General features: G+C 34.3%; 1 protein-coding gene across 1 annotated transcript in view; it reads left to right on the top strand.

The window, feature by feature from the left end:
- Window positions 1-627: 627 nt before the first annotated feature.
- Window positions 628-9,922, top strand: part of SEMA3A (semaphorin 3A) — a 329,851-nt gene continuing 320,556 nt past the window's right edge. Inside the window, exons 1-2 of the mRNA XM_033862942.2 lie at window positions 628-763; window positions 9,467-9,585. The gene's annotated coding sequence lies outside the window, so the exon portion shown is untranslated. The remainder of the gene's footprint in view (window positions 764-9,466; window positions 9,586-9,922) is intronic.

Raw genomic sequence — 9,922 nt, 5'->3', positions numbered from 1 at the left:
GCCCAGCCGCTCCGCGGCATGTGGGATCTTCCCAGACTGGGGCACGAACCAGTGTCCCCTGCATCGGCAGGCAGACTCTCAACCACTGCGCCACCAGGGAAGCCCCATATTATATTCTTAACAAATAATCAGATATTATGTAAATAGATTTGTAAACTTAAATATGATTATGGTTGATGGTAATGTGTTTCCAGAGGTTTGATAGGCAGAAGAAAGAATTTCCTAAGTTTCTCAGGAACAGATATCTAGACCAATGATTAATTACACTTTCCTCCCTTGTGGCCATATCTTGAGAATCATTTTATAACTTATTGGCACCTTTATTATATGAAGAGAAGAAAACTCACATGTCTCCATTCTAATACATACTAAGAAATTTTACTAAGAGATTCAGTAGAGGAGGGATTGGAAATTATTGGCTAAAATGATGCTTAGAGATTATCTGCAGATTTCATTACTCATGTTATTTCTGTTCTCCTATTACCATAGATAATTGACTATAGCTTAAGTGGGAGTACAGACTAAAATACAGTTAAAGCTCATCTGGGTTTCATCAAAACTGTATCTCTGTTGGGACACAACTGGACTTTGAAACAAGTTATATCTGGAAGTACTACCCAGAGTCATCAGAGATTTGCCTGAGGTCTGAGACAGTTGCTGTGGAAACTATGCCACTCCACTCTTCTTTAGTGAAACCTCAACCAACAGCAGTTAGCCAGAACTGAAAATAAGGAAAAGTGAAGAAATAAGCAAAAAGAAACAGGTATTAACATTAGTTGAATTTGTAGACTGTTGTACGTAGATCCATGTAGATTAGTTATTATGAATGGAGTTTCTGGAACAATTAATTTTAGTCAACACTATAAACATTAAGGCTCAGATCCTCAAGTTTTTGAGGAATTTTGTCCCACATCATTCTAAACATGTGGTCACAAGTTCCTTGAACTTTCTTTGTTAAGCACAATTGTGTTTTGTTTCTAAAAGTGAAGTTAAAAAAATTTAGACCAAAACATAGAATTAATTTTTAATCAGAAAAGCAGAGACGTTCAGATGAAATTATTTAACAGTCTGTATTTTAAGTAGTGCTTTTCTAAATATTATTAAAAATCTCAAAAATGTATATCAAACGGTATTCAGAAAGCCATCTTACTGAGTAATATAACAACTGACATGATTTGAAATGGTGTTAAAGCTGTAAATACGTTGTCAAATTGTGATTTTTTTTGTGGGGGGGAGTTGGGAATTTTGAAGTGAAAATACATTTTTTTAAATGATGGCATTTAAAAGATTTTCACCCAACAATACTTACAATACTAAATTCTCCTTGTATAGTGATTAAAAAGCTATCAAAAGGAGTATGGGGATACAAAGATGAATAAAATAAAAGCGTGCTTAATCATAAAGTATTCCCAGGATATCTAAGATCAGTCACATCAATAGAAAAATCAATTGCAGTTCTACGATTATTTAAGAACACCCCAAATTTCCCTGTTTAGCAGTCAAGAAGTCCCTCTACACAATGACAACTATAACTTGCTATGTAGACTGCCATTCTGCCATAGATTCAGTTGGTAAGGAAACAATGATATCAAATGGATTGAAACACATTGCTATTACCAGGTAATATGCAAAACATATCCATCCCTTACCATGAATCTCATCCAATTTTTAAACTAGTGGATGAGTGTCATGCTCGAATTCATAATTAAAAAGAAGATACACATGTTGAAGTGGCTATTTTGAAGAAACTACATGAAATGGTTTTATCAATTGGTCTGCCAAAATGCCTAATTTCAATCTCATCCATTCATCTAGCTAACTCCGTATAAACTTTCACATCTCGGCTCAATACTACTTCCATAAGAAAAGCCTTAATGTTTTACAGTATTGTCATGCTTAAAACTTCTTGTTCAATGCTATCTTTTATATGTTATATTTTCTATTAAGTTAGTGATTGTGATTCTCTATTTACTGTTTTATTCACTAGTAGTTGCTCAGTTAATATATTTATTATCTGATTAGTTGAGCTTATATTTAAACATTATATATTTTGCTTAATTATTATCATGGTTTCTTACTGCTTTCAGTAAAATATGAGAATACCTATGAAAGTGGCTTTCACTTATGGATTTATGGACATGTTTGAATCATCAAATCCAAACCATGATAATGACTATTATATCATAAACTTTTGCAAAGTTATCCTAAATGTATTGTTGACTTATTTTCAAAATCGTAATAAAAATCCTTGATTATAACCTAAATTTAAGTGCAACCAAGAAGGGGTACACTATATAGTAAAAAAAAAAAAAAAAAAAAAAAAAAAAAATGTCTAAAACTTTGGCTTGAGTATCAGAAGGAATTAATTACAGTTCTTTACTTACTAGTTGCTTCATTTTACCAAAGAAAACAAAGTTAGAACAGGAAGAGTTTTAAAAAATTATTCTGCAGAATTCTTTTAGGTATAAGAATGAAAGAAGTGAGGAGAGAAAAGCACAATGATTTGTCCCAAATAACCAGAGTCAATAGAAAGCATAGATATAGAAGACAAATTTTTGAAACCTATAAACACACTTTTTCTACTGCAAACATATGGACTTCATTTTAGTTATTTCCCTCCTTAAGAATTGTGTTCTTTAGAAAAGTTGTGCCTCAAGCAAAAAATAAATGATACCATTCATGTTTCGTGAATGAAGTAAAACCTTTACCTCTACAGCCTGGTCACTTAACGTAAGAATATCCAACAAAAATAACAAACCTAATGCCACTCAGTTAACAACAAAATGATACTGTCAGCATTTTGATTAATGTCTTTTGAATCAAGAGACCATTGTCGTATAGATAAATTCTAGAGCAATTGCTAGTCTAGACTCTGAAGTTGGATGGAGGTGCCTTCTGAATTAAATCCTTTCATATCCCACAGGCTGCGATCATGCACATCTGAGATGTGTTAGTTGAAATTCCACACAATCCTCAGTTGCCAAGTTTGCATGGACTGAACATGATACAAAAAGCAAAGAAGCTAAGAAAAATTAACATTAAAAACAATATTATACAAAGGTCCTACACACAGCAGTGAGACGAGAAGGGCCCCTAGCATTCTCCATTCACAGATTTAAACCTGAAGTTGAAATATTCTTAACTCCAAGAAGAAACTCTGAAGGTAGGGAAAAGAGTTTCAAGACTGAGCAACCAAAAGTGAAATAAGTCAGACACAGACAGACAAATACTGTGTGATCTCGCTTATATGTGGATTGTAAAAAGCTGAAACAAAGTAGATTGGTGGTTGCTAGGGATTGGGGGTGGGGGAAGTGAGGAGAATTTGGTTAAAGGATACAAACTTCCAGTTACAAGATGAGTAAAGTTCCGCAGATCTAATGTGCAGCATGGTGTCTACAGTTAACAGTACTTTATCGTGTACTTGAAAGTTGCTGAGAGTAGATCTTAAATGTTCACACACACACACACACACACACACACACACACACAGACACACAGAGTAATGTGAGGTGAGGGCTGTGTTAACTACCTTTATAAGTGATAATCATTTCACTATACATATGTGTGTCAAATCATCATGTTGCAAACCCTAAACTTACCCAATGTTATTTGTCAGTTATATCAAATAAAGCTGGAAAAGAAAGATTGAGTAACCAGTTAATTCAGAGGTATTGTGTGAACAGCTTTCTCTTGGGTACCCATAAATACAAGATGTGATTCTTTCCCTCAAGTATCTGGCAATTTAATTGAAGATGTACTTTTCTCACCATTTTACCAGTTCAGCATTCATTTCCTGAATATTTAGAGCATTCAGGTATTATGATAAATCATTGGTAAAAGAGGAATAAAAATAAGTGCCCTATAACCAGAGGAATGTCATCACGGGAGCAATATAGTAAAATTTTCATTAAAATATGGTAAGTGCTAAGATGGCAGGGTGCCCACTTCTCAGCATTTGCTTAGCCTTCATATAACTCCCATGAGAAGAATATAGGAATTTAATTTATTTAATTATGGTGATAAATATAGACAAATAACCTAATATAAAACTGGCCAAAGCATATAAATAGGAAATTATATCAGACTGGACTATAATGTGCAGCAAGCATATGAAAGGATGCTAAAGCTTACTAGTTGGAACCTGCCAACTATAGCAGTAATGAGATGCCATTTTTCTTCCATCAAGTTGGTGAAAATTAAAAAGAAGAAATCAAGTCAATGATTTCTAGGGTTCCAGGAAGTAGGCTTACTCATTACTGGAGAGAATCCAAATGGCCATGAATTCATGAAAACTGATCAAGAAATAGGTACTAAAATGAAAATGCATATATTTTAATAAAATAACAACTAACGAACAAGTAGGGCAAATCAACAAGGACAAAAGTGAAAACTCCTCCAAGAGTATCCCAATGTTCACTACTGGGGAAGAGTTAAGGAATGCGGTTTTAATCTGGACTATTGACTGTTACACGTTAATTAACAGCACGGGTCAGATCTATGCATTTGACTGGAGGCCTATTCATGATGTATGTTTCATGAAAAACCGTTTTTGCTAAACAGTGTTTACGTTGTGATGCTTTTTGTAAAACAGATTACATAGAACTCTATCGATATGATATATGTATATACATATACATATGCATATGTATGTGTTCATCAGTGTGAAGAAAGCTGTGGAAGAGTCTGGTGCTGATCTTGGCAGCCCAGGGCATGAGGAAGGGAGTTAATCTAGGTGATTTAGGGGCTTCCCTGGGGCTTCCCTGGTGGCGCAGTGGTTGAGAGTCCGCCTGCCGATGCAGGGGGTGCGGGATCATGCCCCGGTCCGCGAGGATCCCACGTGCCGCGGAGCGGCTGGGCCCCTGGGCCATGGCCGCTGGGCCTGCGCGTCCGGTGCCTGTGCTCCCCAACGGGAGAGGCCCCAGCAGTGAGAGGCCCATGTACCGCAAAAAAAAAAAAAAAAAAAAAATATATATATATATATATATATATATATATATGTGATTTAATGTAAAATTTTCCCCTTACATAGCTTCTTATATATTCACTAGTTGAGGTGAACACATGTTGATTTTGTTTGAAAATACTTATAACAAAACATAGATATTCTGGAAAATAGTGAGATGAATGCACTTGAAATATTTTTTTGGATTATTAATTGTTTGTAATTTATAGACCTGTGGCTTTTCCCCATCCATTTGTACCGGTAATCAAGAGATTAATAATATTACTTCTAAAATTAAGATATTATAAGCCAAAATAAAATCGTTAGGGTTTTTTACACTAATTTGTGAATTATTTTTCTATCTTTCATCCCACCTACTAATAGGTAGGTTGGAGTAGGTAGCATTGTACAGTAACACTTTATAAATGTGTTATTGTACATACACAAATAGTCCATACACGAAATGTAAGAAACACCATTGATTAATGTTCAGAAAGAAGCCCTGACATATCTACATAAATCAACATGCAATTGTGAGAAAGCAACTCCAGCTCCTTTGAGAAGATATTCTTTCATGAAACTGAAGTGCTCCTGACCTGGGTCTGAATAAGTAATTTTGTCAGTCCACTGCTCAAGGCACTGTGCATAAAACCGCAAGGATGATGCTTCACAGCAGTGATTGGCCCAGATGTTTGAATTTTGATTATGTTTGAGATGGAAACGTTCAAAAATATGTGCTTTAATTATAGACATGGAAATAATTATTTCTCTGCCTCATCCATCACCCTGCCAAAGCTGAGATTTTTTAACTACTGCTTTGTCCAATGCATTTGTAAACAGACATTCTGCAATTCTGCTAGAACTGCTTTCAAATTACTACTTGTATATAATTTGCTTCAAGAAATATGTAAATGAATACTCACATACATACATTAATATATTCACCGATTATTTCTCTACTATCTGGTCCACATGAAAAAACTTTCAGAGAGCCAGGGAAGATATTTTTCACAACAAAATAACCCAAAACATACACTAATCTTTGACTTTTAAAATACATCCAAAGGTCTTTGTTATGGCTAATTCCAGTTTTCTAATAGAAAGAGATGCAACTTCATATCACTTATATACATTCTTTTTAAAAATTTTTATTTATTTATTTATTATTGAGGTATAGAGTCACATAAGTTTCAGGTGTATAACATAGTGATTCACGATTTTTAAAGGTTATACTCCAATTATACTTATTATAAAATATTGGCTATATTCCCAGTGCTGTACAATATATCTTTGTAGCTATTTTATACATAGTAGTTTGTAGTACCTCAATATTTTACCTCTATCTTGTGATTTTATACAATATTTATTCGCACATTTTTGCAACTACCAAATTTTGTGGATCACAAAGTGACAAATTCTACCTTCTGTGATAAAGTTCGCTGAGAAGAAATAAGGAATATTTCTGATTTGTATGTTTAATGCTTCCTACACATTTTTATATGATATTGCCTTCAAGTAAGTAAACTCTTGAGCATCTCCTTCATTTTCAGAATAAAGGATCTCAAGTATTTTAAGTTTTATCTACTCAGGTAATTAAACGGGACCCAGGGTTTTCATCAAGAAAACCCTGCATATCGTAGTGATAGACTTTTTTTTTTTAAGTCAGGCATCACTATGCTGCAATCTGAATAAATTATTTAAATACATTCATGAAATTAGCTATAATTTATAGCAGCAATTTCTATATCAAATCTTAGTTAAACCATATATCATACTAAGCACATATTCTACTTTCCCATTTTACCTTCCAAATAAGCACTGACAATTAGGCACCATTTGACATTTGTCATGCTTATCGTCACAGCTGCAGCGACACTAAAGGTGACTAAGAATGGCGAGAACAGCTTTTTGTAAAGAGTAGAAAATAAAGGAAAATAACGATTGCTTCTCCTTTGCTTTGAGTGGTTGGAGGCAGATAAGCGGATTTGTAGTGAGGTCGTCAGTCACAATGGGGTGGTAATTTGAAAATGGATTAGTTTAGAAGTAGCGATTTCTGCTCCATGGGCTTCAGTGCAAAAGTCTACCTGATTCTGTAAGAGACCTCATAAACTGGCAGAGATCAATGCCTACCTAATGTGCCATTATGCACTGGGCACACTTCAGTGATTACAGCACAGCTGTGGCTGGGTTTTGCTTGATAGTTCCTTAGCACTTGCACCACAGGTGCTCCACACAATTATTTTTCCCAAAGGAATAAACTCTTTAGGGAATTAAAGTGGACGAGAGAGGCTTTTCTTCCTAAGAAGCTTTTCACTGTTAAACTGAAGAATGAACAGTGTCAGATGTCAGTAATGTCAGCCCAATAACAAATAAAGACTAAACAACTTATGAGAAGGAAATCATCCTGTATTATATGTCTGGATGACACTTTCTTATGTTTAAGATTTTATTGCATGAGACTACCTGACTGTGTATCTTGAAAGAACATGACAATACAAATTCCAAGTTGGAAATGTTCACCGTTTTAAAGATTATAATTTCATATCAAAATGTAAGAGCATTAACAAGTATTTAAGTTGTTTAGCTTTTCTTACAGGCCATGCAAATTAGTTGGCAACAAAGAATGAAAAGGAGTTCGGTCAAATGAATTTACAACAAAATTTGAATATGAGATACCTTACCGATAATCCTTAGATTCTTATGCTCAATAGGTTTCTTCACTGTTGCTTGCAAATGTTATGTGTAGGAACAGTGAATAAAATATTAAAGGAAGGTAAAATAATTTGAAATGTAAATCCATATAGTATAAATTAATAAATTCTGTTTTATATTTTAAACAAAGGAATATTAGTAATGTTAGTTATATGAAACTCTCCATTTTCTAGCTCTTTAAATTTGATATGATATGTAATGAGATGGTATGAACAACATTCTGGGGTAATGCATCACACAAAAAGAAATTTATTGAGAATAATTTGTGATTAATTCCTTGGCACTAGTTGGAATAATATCTGGTAAATGGTCTGAACCCTTTGAAGTCCTTTTTTCTTCCTTTATTTAAGATAGATAAGGTGTTTATAGTTAATAACCAAATTTATCAGGATCATCAGGTTTCATTCTGCTGCCTGACCTGTTCTAGGGTAAAGGAATACAATTACAGTGATTAGCAAACGATACTCTTTAAGATTTTAGGGGCATATAAAAGGTTTTCCTGTCCCAAATCATTCCTCAATCTGCTCATGCAAAATCCTTTCAAAAAGGAACATTCATCTAATCCACAGTTAAATATTAATCTCTAAATTAAATATTCCTAGTAGAGGTAACATACTAACTTGAAATAGTTTAGTACGTATAACGAGGATGGTGACAGTCCCATTTAATACTTCCAAAGAATTATGTTCAAATTCCAAATGGATAATTAATTTTTAAAAAGGACTTAATTCAGAAGAGAATGTTGCCATATTTAGGGGACTCACCATGTCATATGGGAAAAAAAAACTAACTTGGAAAATTAGGGAAAAGAGGCAATTTGAAGGCTATCACATGAAAGGAAGATGAAGTTTCAGCTGTGTAAATCCACCAGGGAATACTTGGAATACCTCCTGCCTCCTTAGACGTAATAGATAAATAGGAAGAATAACATTTTAGCTTATAGAACAATCTAAAAAATATAATGAATGGAATGAGCTATGTTGAAATTATTACAAACAGTAATCCTTCTCCAAGGGTATTGAGCTCAGAGAAGAAATCTTTGGATTCTGAATTAGCCATGGATGCAGGCATATTCTTTAATATTTTGTGACACTATTGTTTTATTCATAAAATAAGTGGGTTAGTCCTATTTTTAAATAATAGAAATTGGGGTTTCCCTGGTGGCGCAGTGGTTGAGAGTCCGCCTGCCGATGCAGGGGACACGGGTTCGTGCCCCGGTCTGGGAAGATCCTACATGTCACGGAGCTATTGGGCCGATGAGCCATGGCCGCTGAGCCTGCGCGTCCGGAGCCTGCGCTCCGCAATGGGAGAGGCCACAACAAGTGAGAGGCCCGCGTACCAAAAAAAAAAACAATTATCTCCTAGGTGCCTCTTATTGGGTGTATTAGATGGCCTAATTTGGGATTAACATATACACACTACTATTTATAAAATAGATAATCAACAAGGACCTACTGTATAGCCCAGGGAACTATATTTTATAATAACCTATAAAGAAAAAATTTGAAAAAAAAATTACCTCTAAATATATAGATAAATACTTTGTGTATTACATTTTTAAAATGATCAAGATGGAAGTAACCATTGCCTGAAGTATAGAAAAATAAGACTCCACATTGCGTTTATGTGTGGAGGGGGTGATGATTCTCAAAGAGAAATACTGGAATACAGAAGGTAAATCTTTCTTTCCTTCCCATGTTTCTAAAGCCAGCATTGATCCTTGTTATAGGTTTTGTATAGTGTCATGAGTTTAATATAATTAATCTAGTTAAATACTCACTCTTAGTGTCCTATAATGACTTTCTATTTAAGGCAAACTGCAGAGGCACACTGAGCCTACAGATATTATGGCAATCCTGTTGCGAACAAAGAACATTTGAAGCGTTTGCTGTAGCTGGCTTATACAACGGCATCTGGACAGAATACCGCAGGTACTAGTTTTTCGAAACTTGCCTCCATTTAATATACATAATCATAAATCTGAAAAAAACGTTTCTGGCCTACTTTTCAAGGTAAAGAAATACATAGACAAGGATTAAAATAAACACATTGAAGAAATTGTTGCAAAAATTTAGTAAATAAGATGAAGATTTGCATTATTTGAGAAGTAAGAGCTTTGGTTAAAATGGTGACTGGAACTGACAGTTCCTCACAATTCATTCTTAGAAAAATAACCCAATTAGAAAAATTTCTTTTCTGAAATTATTGAAAAATGGAAAAGAAAACTTCACATTTGAATCAAATGGAATGTCACCTTAAAATAAAGCA

The sequence above is a fragment of the Tursiops truncatus genome, chromosome 9, assembly GCF_011762595.2.
Source record: "Tursiops truncatus isolate mTurTru1 chromosome 9, mTurTru1.mat.Y, whole genome shotgun sequence".
NCBI lineage: Eukaryota > Metazoa > Chordata > Mammalia > Artiodactyla > Delphinidae > Tursiops > Tursiops truncatus.
The sequence above is the reverse complement of the archived record's forward strand: the minus strand, read 5'-3'. Positions and strand labels throughout refer to the sequence as shown.